This window comes from Heteronotia binoei, chromosome 21, assembly GCF_032191835.1.
Source record: "Heteronotia binoei isolate CCM8104 ecotype False Entrance Well chromosome 21, APGP_CSIRO_Hbin_v1, whole genome shotgun sequence".
Taxonomy (NCBI): Eukaryota; Metazoa; Chordata; class Lepidosauria; order Squamata; family Gekkonidae; genus Heteronotia; species Heteronotia binoei.
Genome location: NC_083243.1, coordinates 34,665,506 through 34,682,389, shown reverse-complemented (window position 1 = coordinate 34,682,389; position 16,884 = coordinate 34,665,506).

Genomic DNA, 16,884 nt, shown 5'->3' with positions numbered 1-16,884 from the left:
GTTTGTCTGGGTGGTTCCATTTCAGACTGAAGGATGCACACCCAAAAACTAGCTATCAGGAACAAGGTTTCTATCTCCTCCTCCTCCCCTCTTCCAAGACAATTGTGAATGTTCTGTCAAAACTGGGAGACAAACATCCAAGAAGCATTTTGACTGGACAGAGGAATTCAACCGCTCCTACTGGCCAAAGGCTGTTTTCTCCCTTCTCAAGCTCTTGCAAAAGCTGAATCAATGGAGAAAATGTTTGTGTGTGTGTCTGTGGAACTGATAGACAAGCCGACAGATCAAACACGACACATCAAAGGGAAGAAAGAAAGACATGAATGAAGCAATCCGGCATTACAGTCCCTCAATGCTGCAAAACAAAGCCGACAACCCTCTACACGTGGCCATTACTACCACCCAGAGACAGCGGCTGTGTATACATGAGTTCTTCCCCCAAAGCACAGTGAGAAGGAGGAGGGGATGGGGGGGGGTGACTTTTCAGGGAGGGGGTGGGAGAGAAGGCGGTCTCTGGTGACTACATGACCAGTTATTGCACTATTCGTGCTCAGACACTCTGAGGGGCTAATTAGTGCTTTTAATATGCAAATCAGAGCCTGAGCAGATTAAATCTAGGGGAAAAAAACCAGCTGGTGAATATGTTATTTTAATTATTGCTCCAAAGAAAATATGGACATATTAAGATGATGACAGAATAGGCCCTCCACTCTACCTGCACTTGCTTGTAAAGTTATCACTAGCTTGGACAATACTCATCCACAGGAAACGGGTTCCATGGATGAACTGAGGAACCTGAATTGTGTCAGGGCACCCCGCTGCATCCCAACATTCTGTTGGAATAGCCTCCTACTTTGGCAACCGCATTTTTAAACATGAACATAAGAGAAGCCATGTTGGATCAGGCCAATGGCCCATCCAGTCCAACACTCTGTGTCACACAGTGGCCAAAAAGAAAGGAGGCTCACAAGTGGGGCTAGAAGCCCTTCCACTTTACCCCTCCGCCAAGCACCAAGAACACAGAGCATCACTTCCCCAGACAGTTCCAATAATATGCTGCGGCTAATAGCCACTGATGGACCTCTGCTCCATATTTTTATCCAAACCCCTGTTGAAGCTGGCTAGGCTTGTAGCTGCCACCACCTCCTGTGGCAGTGAATTCCACATGTTAATCACCCTTTGGGTGAAGAAGTACTTCCTTTTATCCATTCTAACCCGACTGCTCAGCAATTTCATTGAATGTCCATGAATTCTTGTATTGTGAGAAAGGGAGAAAAGTACTTCTTTCTCTACTTTCTCCATCCTATGCATAATCTTGTAAACCTCTATTATGTCACCCCGCAGTCGACGTTTCTTCAAGCTAAAGAGCCCCAAGCATTTCAACCTTTCTTCATAAGGAAAGTGTTCCAAACCTTTAATCATTCTAGTTGCCCTTTTCTGGACTTTTTCCAGTGCTATAATATTCTTTTTGAGGTGTGGTGACCAGAATCGTATCTATAATACGATCATGGAACTATTTAAACTGGCAGAACCAGCGCCAGAACAGTTATTGCTGCCAGACACATTTAATGTGATTTGAATTATGTATTTTAACTTAACTAACTGGTTTTTATATGTTTAATTTTTTAATTGTTAAATTTAAAGTTTTATCCATTTATGTTAATGTAAGAATTGTTGTTAGCCGCCCTGAGCCGCCTAGGCGGGGAGGGCGGGATATAAATAAAATTTATTATTATTATTATTAATTGTACACAGTATTCCAAATGAGACCGCACCATCGATTTATACAGGAGCGTTATGATGCTGGCTGATTTGTTTTCAATTTCCTTCCTAATAATTCCCAGCATGGCGTTGGCCTTTTTTATTGCAATCACACACTGTCTTGACATTTTCAGTGAGTTATCTACCACGACCCCAAGATCTCTCTCTCGGTAAGTCTCTGCCAGTTCACACCCCATCAACTTGTATTTGTAGCTGGGATTCTTGGCCCCAATGTGCATTACTTTGCACTTGTCCACATTGAACCTCATCTGCCACATTGACACCCACTCACCCAGCCTCAACAGATCCCTTTGGAGTGCCTCACAATCCTATCTGGTTTTCACCACCCTGAACAATTTAGTGTCATTTGCAAACTTAGCCACTTCACTGCTTACTTTCAACTCAAAATCATTAATGAACAAGTTAAAGATCATGGGACCCAGTACTGAGCCCTGCGGCACCCCACTGCTTACTGTCTTCCACCGTGAAGATTGCCCATTTATATTCACTCTCCGTTTCCTATTAATTAGCTAGTTTTTGATCCACAAGAGGACTTGTCCTTTTACTCCATTACTCTTGAGCTTACTAAGGAACCTTTGATGAGGAACTTTATCAAAAGCTTTCTGGAAGTCAAGGTAAACAACATCTATTGGATCCCCTTTGTCCACATGTTTGTTCACCCCCTCAAAGAACTATAACAGGTTAGTGAGGCAAGATCTTCCCTTACAGAACCCATGCTAAGTCTTCCTCAATAACTCGTGTTCATCAATTTGCCTACTCATTCTGTCCTTCATAATGGTTTCTACCAACTTTCCCAGTATTAAAGTCAGACTGACTGGCCTGTAATTTCCTGGATCTCCTGTGGAACCCTTTTGAAAGATGGGGGATGACATTTGCTACCTTCCAGTCCTCAGGAACGGAGGCAGATTTCAATGAAAGATTACATATTTTTGTCAGGAGATCCATAAATTCACCTTTGAGTTCTTTCAGAACTCTTGGATGTATGCCATCTGGACCTGGTGACTTATTAGTTTTTAATTTGTCTATCAGTTGTAAGACCTCCTCTCTTGTCACCTCAATCTGTCTCAGGTCTTTCAACACCCCTTCCAAAGTTAGCGGTTCTGGAGTGGGCAAACACTTCTCATCTTCCACAGTGAAGACGGAGGCAAAAAATGCATTCAGCTTCTCAGCCATTTCCCTGTCCTCCTTCAGTAATCCTTTTACCCTTTGGTCATCCAAGGGCCCCACTGCCTCCCTGGCTTGTTTCCTGCTTCTAATATATTTGAAGACATTTTTATTATTGGTCTTTATGTTTTTTGCAATATACTGCTCATGGTCCTCATGGTCCCTTTTTGCCTTCCTGATCATTGTCTTGCATTTGATTTGCCACAGCCTGTGTTCCCTTTTATTAATCTCACTTGGAATCCTTCTAACCTTTTACAGCTTCCGTAACTTTGTTTGTTAACCATGCAGGCCTTTTCTTATACCTGTTTGTGCCTTTCCTAACTTGTGGTATATATTTTATCTGAGCTTCTAGGATTGTAATTTTAAATAGCCTCCAAGCTTCCCCAAGGGTTTTGACTGTATTTACCTTTCCTTTCAGTTTCCTCTTCACATGCCTCCTCATCTCAGAGAATTTACCCCTTTTAAAGTTAAACGTGGTTGTTCTGGTCTTTTTGGGCAACTCCCTATTTATACAAATGGTGACATCAATAACGTTATGGTCACTGCTGCCAAGCGGTGTGATCACTTTTACATCTCTCACCAAGTCTTGGGCATTACTTAGGACCAAATCCGGGATCGCCCCACCCCTGGTAGGTTCTGTGACCATCTGCTCCATAGCACAGTCATTGAGAGCATGTAGAAACTCAATCTCTTTCTCTTGTTCTGAACACATATTGACCCAATCAATCTACGGGTAGTTAAAATCACCTATTATGACACAGTTTTTACTTTTAGCCACTATCTTTAATCCTTCCATCATATTATAATCGTCATCTATCTTTTGATTTGGTGGGCGATAACAAACTCCCACAGTTAAATTTCCTTTTGGGCCCTCTATTTTGACCCAAAGCATTTCTAGAAGGGAATCTAATTTTCTGACCTCAGTCTTACTGGACTGTATACCCTCTCTGATATAGAGAGCCACCCCACCTCCAACCCTTCCCTCCCTATCCTTCTGATATAACTTATATCCAGGAATCACCGTGTCCCACTGATTCTCCTCATTCCACCAAGTTTCTGAAATTTCCACAATGTCTATGTTCCCCCCCAACACTAAACATTCCAACTCCTCAATTTTACTTCGAACACTTCTAGCATTTGTATACAAACATCTCTTTCCCTGGTTATTTGTAGTCTGTTAAAACATCACAAGCCCCATCTGGGATCCCCAGTTGTGATGGGCACAACAACAACAAAAAAGAGGATATAGTCCCTGCCTTGTTTTTACTGTTCCTGAATAATTTAAAAGAGATCAAGGTGTATCGTATCTCTGTTCATGTACTGATTAGCTTGAACTTCATTTTTAATGGGGTACAAGAAATGAAAAATTCATGTTCCCCACCACCACCAACTTTGCCTAAAGGCAAATTGGAATATCTGCATAGGATTGAGAAAGCGGGGGGGATTGGTTGAGGGCAGAGAGAGGAGTTAAAGAAAGTGTGTGGGAATATGAAGATGATGGAAGTCTTTTAGAGAAGAGCCAGCAGACTGATGTGGTCAGAGCATGAGATCAGGATGTGGAAAAACCTGGTTCAAGTTCCCTCAATGAGTGACCTTGGGTCAGTTGCTCTCTCACCTGCAGTCTTAACCTACCTCATGGGAAGAAAGAAAGAAATTCCTTTCTGGAAAATAATGGCCATTCACATCAGTGGGACAGAACACTGTACAGGGGTTTGTTGATTGCTGTCTTCCAAAGTCAAGTCAAAACAACAATGCCAGTTTTTCCCAAGAAGTTTCTAGAAAAGCAGTGTGTGTGTGTATGCGTGTGCTTGCACACATATATATATATATATATATATATATATATATATATATATATAAAGAGAGAGACAGCTGTATTTATCTATATATCTATATACCTATATCTATATATATGCTACAGGTCCCTCACATAATTCAAAGCAGCACTGCCTTCCCAACATGCTGGAAGGAATTCAGAGCAAGTTTCCTGTGTGTCAGATGCTGAAGCTCTCGCATAGCCTCCAGTAAAGTTAAACAGTATATATTTCCCACGGATCAATTTTTATCTTCTGTTGGTAATGAAACTCAGAACTTTTTCAGAGATTGCGGGAATAACAGCTCATTATGTTCCCTTTGAACAGATGCATACCTCTTTTATCTCCGTCTCTCTGCTTCTCTGTCCTGTTTGTCTGCTTAGTTCTGCATCATAATAAATTATGAACTGGATGAAGGGCCAGTTGCCTTCAGCTGTTCTCTGTCAGCCTTGCGGAAAAATAGAGTTCACGAAGTGTTGGGTTGTTAGATTAAAACATGATCTAAGTTTCTTTCACTCCCTGTAAACATCTAGGTTGCCTTTAATTGGGTCTTTGAGTGACACAGGAGCTGCCACTGCAAGTGGTAGTGTTAGGCTTACAGTGATGACTCCAGTGAGGCAAATGCGACTAAAGTTAACATAGGCCCAGGTGGCCATTTTGTCCCCCCCCCCCCGACAGTACCTAGAATGTGAATCTCACCTACCTGTAGAGTGCAGGAGGAGGCAAAAAATAGGCTATCTAAACTAGGTCAGAGATGAGTCAAAAAGGGGTTATAGTTCACTGGCAGAGTGCCTAAAATATTTCTGAGGAGGCAGCAGATTCTGGGATATCAGGACTAGAGCAATTACTGACATGAGTTTATCTGTTTATTTAGTCAGAAAATGTCTATATTGCCACTCCAGGGAACCTGCCTGAAGTGTAGGCGCAGTGCTTGGCAACCAGCAGGAAGGTTTGGAGAGGACACCACTGCACTTTTTAAAAAAAAAATGTATCCTCATGCACTTACTGGTAGTTTGTGCTGGAAGTGACCTAGCTCTAGGAATTACCGGAAACTCTATGTTTCTGGTGATTCCTAGAGGTACCCTTTGTCAGGGCTTTTTTTGTATCAGGAACTCCTTTGCATATTAGGCCACAAACTCCTGATGTAGCCAATACTCCTGGAGCTTACAGTAGGCCCTGTACTAAGAGCCCTGTAAAATTTTGGAGGATTGGCTACATCAGGAGTGTGTATCCTAATATGCAAAGGAGTTCCTGCTACAAAAAAAGCCCTGCCCTTTGTCATGTCCAGTAAAAACTTCTGCTAAGCACGTGAGATTGCATTAAAAAGAAAAACTTCTGCTCCTGCTCCAAGCAGCGAACCTGGGGGTGGGACGATCCTCCCGCCCCAATTGGGCAGCCCTATTGAGATGACTTACATAACAAAATATCATGAACAGTTAACACATCATAAGCTATTAAAACTCACCCAACAGAGAAGTGCATAAAACAACATGAAGGAGCTTGCTTACATAGGGTCTTGGGTCTTAAGCATTTTTCATGCTATAGACTGTATATGAAGATATTTTATTTTTATAATATTTTATTTTTATAATGGCTTCTAAACCCCACCCCCTGAAACCTATTATTTGACTTGTTGATTGCTAAGCAAGCTTATCTCAGTCAAGGGTTTCTTCCATCCCTATCTCTCATGAAACATGGGCAGAGGGTACGTTTTCTTTGGCCGTTTTTCCACTGAGCTTACCTTGGAGCGATGTCCCTCTTCACCGCGCAGCGTCTGTGGGGATTTCCCACCAACTGCTCCAAGGCTGCTCCGAGTAACCAAGTAGAGTCGCGGCTTTTGCGTTGCTAACGTAAACTGGTTTTTAGCGGTTTCCATTTGCGATGCAAAAGGTCGGGAACTTCCTGGTTCCTCGGAGCAGCCTCGGAGCAGTTGGTGGGAAATCTGCGCAGACGCTGTGCGGTGAAGAGGGACGTCACTCCGAGGTAAGCTCAGTGGGAAAATGGCCTTTTTCGCCCTAGAAGGTACACTAGGGCTGGGTCTAGATTGGCATTTTAAGCCAACACATGGACAGCTCACAGACAGATAAAAAAATCAAATCCAGATGTGCACATCTGCTGCCCATCCTGCTCCTGTACTCACCCCCTGCTGTGGCGTCTCTGCTGTGACTCAAAAAGCTACCACTTCCAAAGTGGTAGCAAATTTTTGTGCCACACAGCATCCATGTCGGTGGGCATCTGACTGCTGGAGCATGCATGTGAGGCGCATAGGCAGTGTGAACCCACCAGGCCATCCCAAGCGGCTTCTGGCTTTTTAAAAAACACATCGCTTCCAAGCGCATAGGTGCATGGGCACATGGGCACATATGCACATGACCAATACATGAATGGGGAAGAAAGAAACTCAAACCAAGCTATGGGGATGGTGCATGACAGCTGTCTGACCACAGCATGTCCCACACAGGATACAGGCATGTGGATGGGCTTCTGACACTCCATTTTGAGCTGGCCTGATTTCAGATGCCTCCTGTGTGCCTTCATGCAGTCTGAAAGGAAAGTAAAAGTGAATTATGTTTAAGGATGGAATGGGCGAACTTTCTTTTGGGATTTTAGTCCCTGACTGTTCAGTGAATCCTGTAAGTCATGAAACTCCCTGAGGCCATTTCAGGTCACAAAAAAACATTTAGGGAGAAGACTTGTCCCACTTGACACATACAATGGGTCTCATTTGAATCAGCCCCCCCCCCCGCACATGCCTGAGAATAAAGTTTTTTAAAAACCCATTATGTTGTTTTAATTAGCTGTTACTACTTTATTTCCCAAAATCGTATAAAAGACAAACTTTGAATCTTGTTCATAATGCCAGTTTGCTCTCATGCTAGCATTGGATGATCATCTTATTAAAACTCCATGTTCTGGTAGCCTAAAGCCTTGAGTGAATCTTGTTCTTTCCCTGATAAATATAAAAAAAGGGGGGGGGAAGGGGGGTGGGGTCTATTAGGAGTCTAACACTATAAACAGACTATAATGGGCTACAAACTGATGCTCAGATGATCAGCCCCTGCATTAAAAGCCTGGGTAAAGAGAAATGTTTGGGTCTAGCACTTGAAAGAAAGTGGTGTAGGTGCATATTTTTTGGTTTCAGTATTTTTTGGTTTCAGTCTACTGGGCCAGAATAAATTTTGGGATTTCCCCCTAAACCTGGATCCCAATACCAGTATTCAGATCTGGGATTTTTCAGAAATCCAAATTTTTGCCAGTCCAATAGACCTAAATGGAAAAATACAGAGAAAAAAGCAATAGCTAAGCTGCAAAAACCAGCTGAGAGGTGACTCAGCTGAGGACCTTTCCGGCAGTTTGCCCCAAAGTGCCTGACAAACAGGCTCAAAAGATCCCACAAAGCTAGTGAACCTGTGGGGAGAACTCTCTTCACAGTCTCAGCTGGGGGTCTCTTGGGCAATCCCTTTCTAACTCCTTCAGGTCTATCCTCCCCAGCCATGAAGGAATTTTGGTGGCAAAACTTGGTAACAATATTTGCCTAGTTGTCAGTGAAGCTAATATAAAACTTAGTGAATTCTGTGGCAAGGGAATGGTCAGATAGTGGTTGCTACTGCATGTCTACAGTCACTCAAAATTCAACACCTCAGAATAAATATTCAGCGAATATTTGAGCAGCCAGAGGCTGTTTGGTGAATATTCACTGTCAAAGGTCCTAAAGATATGTTACACTGTTTCTGGGTTCTGCCACAAATTCGCCCAGTTCCTATCAGCCAGACCGACATGTCTTGGGGTTTCCACATTCAGTGATTCCTGTAAGTCATAAAACTCCCTGAGGTCATTTCAGGTCACAAAAAAACATTTAGGGATAAGACTTAAGTCCCACTTGCCACATACCATGGGTCTTATTTGAATCAGCCCCCCCACATGCCTGAGAATATTTTTTTTTAAAAATCCATTATGTTGTTTTAATTAGCTATAACTACTTTATTTCCCAAAATTCTCCTCATAGACATTTCTGCATTTTTATTTTCCCCAAGTTCTCCTCATAATCACACTTTCCTGCATTTTCATTTTCCTTATTTGTAACTTCCTGTTTCTTTGGGGTGGAGGGAGGTGATTCTGTTTTGCTCCCTTTAATGGTCCATTTGATATTACACCAGTTTACCCCCAGCATGAAAACTTGCAGCTGATGAAACTGCTTCACCACATTGATTCTGATCCCATGATGTGCTCAGCTAGATGGGTAATACCTCCCTTAATTTTGTCCCCCTGCTCTCCCTTTTTGCAGCCCCTGAAAGAGCAGGCATGGAGCTAACTCTCTGTTTGACTTCTAAAAACTTTATTGTTGGCAGAGAGTTGGCATATGGAGGAAGCAGGGTCCCCAACAGAAGCTTTGTCCAGGCAGGAAGGAGGGGTGCCTGCTTACTTCCAGTGCTTCTCCTGTAGGTCCTGCTATGATCTTTTTTTTACAAAGATCCCAAGTGTAATGTCCCCCTTTGGCTGTGGGTTCCCAAGTTAGAGCACTCATTCAGACACCTGTTTTCAGGTCCATTCAGCAGAGACAAACTGGCTCGAAAACATTGTCCGTTTATTTGCAAGGAGGCAACTCCAACAACCAGCATCTTCAGGTAACACAAAACAGCAAACTGAAACAAGAGCTCCACCCCATAGGATCAAACTAAATCATACAGCTGTTAGGATAGCTGGCCCCATTGGTGGATCTCCTGATGGCACCTGGTAATTTTGGCCACTGTGTGACAGACTGTTGGACTGGATGGGCCATTGGTCTGATTCAACACGGCTTGTCTTATGTTCTCTTATGATAGGACCAGACTGTTCCATTACACACACACACACAAACACATACATACATGCATGCATACAATAAACATACCACACCAGGGAATACAATTGTATATACTCAATTGTCAGTGGGACAACACAAGCACAGCTGAAATGAGACCCAGACATTTATTCTCCTGCTAAATGTTTCTATACCAAGCCCTGTGAAGAGTGTCATTTCCAAGGCTGAAATATCCAACTACCAGTTGGCTAGAATCTTTTAAAACGTGTCTTGAGAATCAGCACTTAAAACAGAGTTGGGATCACTGACTCCCTTCTGACCCTTCAAGAATGACCTCTGGCTTCTCTGCGTCAGTTCTTGTAAGTCTGTTATCCCCTTTCAGAGCTCCCACTAACTATTCACAGAGTCGTCTTGCCAGGCTGTCTCCTCAGGCCGCATATTGTTGCCTGAGTAACAAACGGAAGTGAGATCATCAGGGACTGTTCTTTAAAAGGGATACAAAGAGATAAATTGGATCTCCCACAAAATGTTGATGACTTGTCTCTGCTTCATTCTCAACCTCTCATCTTTCTTACATGACCTTGAAAAAAAATCTCCACAAAATAGGACAAAAGATAAAAAAGGGCCTTGTTCTCTCACAGCACTGTGGTCCTCTGAAAGCTTTCAGGGAAAAGGTCTCTTCTGTACGAGTACAAAAATGATTGAGACAATATGGGTCTCTGAGGTCATTTGGCATAGATGGAAATATTTCTGAGGGATTATGTTTTAGAGAAATTAACCCAGCTTGAATGGCAGGTAACAAAACATACCGGAAAGAAGGAAGAAAGATGCTTGTGGAGAATTCCAAGTATCCTCCCGCCTGGCCTTGGATTAATCAAATCACACATTTTACAAATTGAGGGAAGGCCCGTTATACCTTCTTAGAGTCTTGCTTTTACCATTGTTTTGGGTTGTTTTCAGGCTAGTGAGGGATTTGCATAATTTGTTCACTCAGTTTTCATAAAGAATAGAAGCAACTTGTTGCATTTTAGTGCTATCCCTGCTGTCCTCCGGCTCCTGACTTTTCAGATTTGATTTCTGACCATTAAATTAATCTCTCTCTCTCCATTTTGTTCTGTGTAGTCATCCAAAGTACTGTTGAGGTTTTCTCAGGACCACTGTAGTTTAATATATGTTTACTTGTGTGTTCATACCGTTCAGCAGAAGTTCTGCTTCTGTCTGCAGTTTTCCTTTTTCCGCCTTGTTTTAAACTTCAAGTAATTACTTCCCGTTCTCTTATGTCCTCTGTTTTTTTTTTCCTGAATCCGTTATCAATTGCATGTGCATGGAATTCAGTACTGCTTTTCACTTCTCAGCTAAACTCATAGTTCATTTTAAAATTGCTGTAATAACAATAATAATATCATCTGAGTTTAAAATTTTAACTATTATGCTGTTTTATGCTGTTATGCTGTATTTTATTGTATGACTATTTATGTTGTAAATCGCTCAGAGCTTGGCATAAACTGCGATGGGTGATTAATTAAGTTTAAACAACAACAATTTGAAAGTGATAAAAGGAGTGCCTATCGCTTTAAAAAGCAGATCCCCTTAATGGCGGTTGCTAAGCAACCATAGTATTCCAAATTTGGTTCTGTCAGTAAAAGTAGGGTGACCAAGCTCCTGCCAGGGACAGGGGATCCCCTGGTTTGGGGGGGCCCAACCCGCCAGCAAAGAGAAGGCTACCATTTTTCTGTAAACCTAGGACCTTTTTCAGATTTGCAGAAAGATCTGGCTTGCCCATACACAACTCCAGTCACTGAATTTAAATATCCAATGGTATCCCAACTTTGCTATTAAAATATAAGATAAGGGAAAGTACTGAAATATAATATGACTCTTCCCCTGCAATGTGAAGTGGTAGAGTTCAGCAAGACATAAAGTATGCAATTTCTTTGCACATGTGGATCTCCCAAGGTCATAGAGATAAAGGCAGGAATTGCTTTCATATATCCTTGCTCATAGCTGTTCAACTGATATTTATTAAACAAAGAGCATGATGGGGGCAGAAAGGGAGAGGAAATGTCATGCGTGGAGGAGAGAGAGTAACAAAAGTGGTGGCAGGAGAAAGTGTGATAGAGGTAGGGGGAGAGGAAAGGAAGAGGTGGGGAAATGGTGTAGCCACCCTGCAAGTTTCTTGTGGCTCCCCATTTATATAGTATATTTCCATGCAAACAGAAAAAGAGCATATTATAGGGAAAGGGCCCATCCCCAGACACCTTCCTAATTTACTAGCTTTCTAAAGGCAGGGATTTTACAAAACTGTAGGGGAGCATTCAGCCATGTGATCTTTTACCGGCAGTCTGAAATGAAAGTTGACAGGACTGACCAGAATAAATTCAGCCAGAGCTGCATCATATGAGTGCTTAGCTCAGTGATCTTTTCAAATTAAAAAAGGGCAGCTGCTAATCAATGAAGAAAATATGAAAATCACCCACAGGAACCTAAGGACAGCCTGCTAGATCAGACCAGTGCTCCATCTAATCTAGCATTCCCATTTCACATAGCAGACAATCAGTTGCCTTGGAGCAACTGTTTGGTATACTGGTTAAGTGCGTGGACTCTTATCTGGGAGAACCAGGTTGAATTCCCCACTCCTCCACTTGCATCTGCTGGAATGGCATTGGGTCAGCCATAGCTCTGGCAGAGGTTGTTGTTGAAAGGGCAGCTGCTGTGAGAGCCTCTCAGCCCCACCCCCCTCACAGGGTGTCTGTTGTGGGGGAGGAAAATAAAGCGATTGTGAGCCACTCTGAGACTCTGAAATTCAGAGTGGAAGATGGGACATAAATCCAATATCATCATCAACAACAACTGGGCTTACACAGAGGGCATAGAAGGTGAGGCTCTCCCTTTCCGCTGAATTCGAACACTAGTATTCTTATGTTTGCTGCCACCCTGGCTAGTATGCACTGATGGGTCTTTCCTCCATTAATCTGTCTATAAATTCCATTCCTTTAATGTTTATTTGAAGAAGAACAGAAAATGAACATTCCTTAAAACACGACATTTCCCCGTTTGCAGCACAAAGGTGTTACTGGACTAGGTGGTAAAATCCAGACTTCCTGAGGTTTGTATCTTGTAGCTTTTGGGATTTTTTCCTGCCACTGAATATTCCGTGTGTCAGGATGCATCTACATGCACGAGCATTTTCTCTGATAAGAGTTCTATTTTCTCGTGCTAAGGGATGAATAATACTTCCTGGGAATTGTATTTTTCCCCCGCCATGTATTACTATAGAAAACTATAGAAAGCATCACTGTATCTCCAACTGTGAACTATTTCATGCTCTAGCATAGCAAAGTGTCTGCAGACAGAGATAAGCCCTGATTTCCCATTTTCCTCTACAAAATTAACGATCTTAAAAGTACAATAAAACCATCATCTCATATTACCAGTGGGGATACTGGAACTGACTTTAGCTTTCTTAAGGGGAAGGGGGAAAAACTCTCTTAATGCAAATGTGTTTGAACTTGCAAATAGTTTTTAAGAGAATGAGATAGGTCTAAAATTAAATAGAAAAAACTGCAAAAAAATTAATTCAAAGAAGGTAGCACAAGCAAGAGGAATATTGAAATTTGTGTTTCTTTTAAAATGCATAGAGGTAGTCCGATTAGTAGTGTAGGGGTGGCCAAATTGTGGTTCAGGAACCACATGTGGCTCTTTCACACATATTGTGTGGCTCTTGAAGCCCCCACTGCCCCGTCGGCCAGCTTGAAGAAGGCATTTGTCTATTTAAATCTTTTCTCCAAGCTAAGTCAGCTGGCAGCTTGGAGAATGCATTTAAAGATAAAGTTGCTTTCTTTCCACCTCTCCTCTTCCTATTTGCTTTCGTTCCTTCCTCCCTCCCTCTCTCCCTTCCTTCCTGAGGCTCTCAGACATCTGACATTTATTCTACATGGCTCTTATGTTAAGCAAGTTTGGCCACTCCTGTAACAGTGGAACTTCACATCAGGTGGAACATGGAGCTTCCAGTGAAAATATTATCCTAAGAGAGGGGCTGTGGCTCAGTGGCAAAGTATTTGCTTTCCATTCAGAAGACCCCAAATCCAGTCCCTGGTCTCTCCAGTTAAAAGGTGATGCAAAAGACCACCACCTGAGACCTTGGAGAGCAGCAGTCAGTCTGAGTAGACAGTACTGACCTTGAGAGACCAATCATCTGATTCAGTAGAAAGCAACTGCATGCGTTCAGGGTAGCCGTCCCCCCCCTATATGATTATTGGACCTTTTATTAGAACATGGTTGCATTGTGTATTTACCCAAACTCATCAGTAGCAGCCAATGATGTGGATGAGGGGTGGAGAAACATGAAATGTGATGACACCATAGGGTAACTTTGCAGTCATAAGGGGTTGCAATTGGCACAGGGAGCTGACTGACCTGTACATCAGAGTAATTCAGAATTATGCCAGTATAAGGGCCATTTACACCGATGCAGGGCAAGAGTTGTGCTGTGCTGCTCAGTTTCATCTGCACAGCTGCACCATGCCACAGGGAGAACAAAGTCCATACTTCATGGCTGACCCCTCCCAAATTTTGGCCCCCACAGTTCCTCCACAGGGATCCCAGTAGGGCTGCCAAGCCCCCGGTTTGGGAGGGAGTTCTCCTGCGCAGTTTCATGAGCCCTGATGAAGGGAAGCTGGGAGGGTTAACAGACCTGAAAGAGTTGCCAGCCAGTTCCTCAGCCAAACAACCAGCAGCTGGCCCATCAATCACTCTCCCCACATTCCAGGCACCAGTGTCAGCTGTTGACAATCAGTCTCCTCCAAGCTCTCCCCCTCCCATCTCAAGAGTTCGAAGCAGGCTCTGGAAAGAACTTTCAAAGCGAAGGCATGAGGCATGTCGATGCTTCAGATCTCTCAGCCCTGAGTTCTAGCAGAGTTGCTGCCACCCAGGGAGCAGGCTGATTGAGACTCCCATATAGCTCCCACCCAGGACCTGGTAACCTTGTTGAAGCAACAAGTCTATTCTCTGGCTTGTATCCATGCTCCTTCCTGATCCTGACCTGCTTGAATTCACCTGCTTTGGGACACTGACTTCTGATTCTGGTTTGCAATTTTGCTTTGGTGACTTGGTTCCTGCTTGACTTCCTGGACTTTGACCTTGGACTGGCTTTGGACTCCTGCCTGCCTGCGCCCTGAGAACATGACACCCAGGAGGTTCCCAACCTGCTGGCCCACACTGGGCTGGTGGGGGGAACCTCCCCCGATGTTGCCGGCATGATGCTGTCACTCGCAAGTGACAGCATCACTGCACTGGACATGACATCTCCTCCTCCTGAACCTGGCAGCTGAGGGGGTTAGCAGAGGTCCTCCCCCCAATCATTCCTGGGCCTAGTTAGGCCTAGAGACTCCAGAGAAGCCTGCCTAGGAGTTATTACAGAAAGCCTTAGGGTTGCCACATCGAACCCCAGAAATATCTGGGGACTTTGGGGGTGGAGCCAGGAGACTTTGGGGGTGGAGCCAGGAGACACTGGGGTGGAGCTAGGGGGAGGGGCGGAAACGGCGCCAGGGAGCGTGGCAGACCGCCCCGCAGCCTCTTCTCCGCTCGCCGTGCTGCTCCTCCGAGATGGACTCAAGCTGAGCCCATCTCGGAAGAGCAGCCACGGAGTGGAGCAGAGGCGGCAGTGGCACGGCGGCCTCTTCTCCGCTCCGTGCTGCTCCTCCGAGATGGGCTCAGGCTGAGCCCATCTTGGAAGAGCAGCCACGGAGCGGAGCAGAGGCAGCAGCGGCGCGGTGGCCTCTTCTCCGCTCCGTGCTGTTCCTCCGAGATGGGCTCAGCCTGAGCCCATCTTGGAAGAGCAGCCACGGCGAGCGGAGCAGAGGCCGCCGCGCCACTGCCGCCTCTGGGGTGGAAGCGGAGGTGGGGGGGTGGAGGCGGGGCGGGGGTGTGGCGAGCCGCAAGTCCGGGTCCTAGAAGGGCCCGGATTCGCGGCTCGCCATGCTCCTGGCCTGCCTCGCCCTCCCCTGCGCTGCTGCCGTCTCTTGGCTGCTCCTCCGAGATGGGCTCAGCCTGGGCCCATCTCGGAGGAGCAACTGCGGTGGGTGGGGAGGGGGAGGGGGCGGCAGCGGTGCGGCGGCCTCCGGGGGACTCGTTATGCTCCCCGGCGCTGTTTCCCTCCTCTCCCCCCGCTTCCATTTTTGGGGGGAGCAGGGGAAGAGGGTGGAAATCCTGGGGTCCCCCGCCAGGGCGGGAGGTTTGGGAAGCCTAGAAAGCCTACATTTCCCAGGATCCCTTCTGTCCCTCTGATTGGGTGGCAAAGTTTTGGAGGGAAAACTAGTCCAAAGAGGGGTAGGACCTGGGGGGAAAGCAAAAAAGTGCAAGCACAGATAGGATGTGTTCTTTCCTGAAGAGGTTCTCTCTGGAAGGCTAAGCTGGAGGCAGGCTGTAGTCTAGAGAGCTTGCAGCTAGGAAGAGATCCCTCACTCAAGGGAGGTGGTGAGTTTGGTATTAGAGTTGGGAATGTCTAGTTAGTTGTGTCAGGGCTTCTGTTTATTTGCACCCACCTTTACTGTATATATATTTCACTGTTTTTACCCACTTATTATTTGAGCACTGTAAATAAACTGTTGTTGCTATACTGCTTGGGTCCTCACGTCTTTTTGGTCACAGTTAAGAGATATTTACTAATAAGGAAGATAGGGGTGGTTGGGTACTCTGGGCCCTCCATGTAGACTTTTACTAGAGTGGTGGCAGCCAGTAGAAGGCCCTCATAGGCCCCTGCTGTGTGACACTCCACACATGGAGTCCATACACCAGATGGGTAGGTGCACTGGGGCCTTCCTGAGGCAGCAGCCAGGATAGGGGGTGATGGTAACACTCATGCACTTGCCTGCACCTTCTACCACCTGGACAAAACCCAGTGGTGGGCAGCAGGCCCCACCAACCTGAATGCAGAGCAATCTCACATGAAAGGCTTTTTTTGTAGCAGGAACTACTTTGCATATTAGGCCCACCTCCCTTAGTGTAGGGCCTACTTCCCCTTGTAGGAGCAGAATGCCCTGTCAAAGTGCCTCTCTTGATACATGGAGGTTCCAACATGATGCTGACTCAAGCGGGGAAGGTCTGGATACTGCTACCTGGGAGGGGGGGGGGAGCACATTGCAGCACTGAAACATCAGATGGGGCAGCTGGATCACTAGAGTGCCCCTGCAGGACCACTGAATACTCTTAAAGCTGTTGACATGGAATAGCATTGGTTGCGCCACCATGTGTTTCCCTCCTAACGAAGATGCTGATCTCCAACAGCAAGAGCTGTTGCACCTGCCATGAGCCGAAACTACCAGG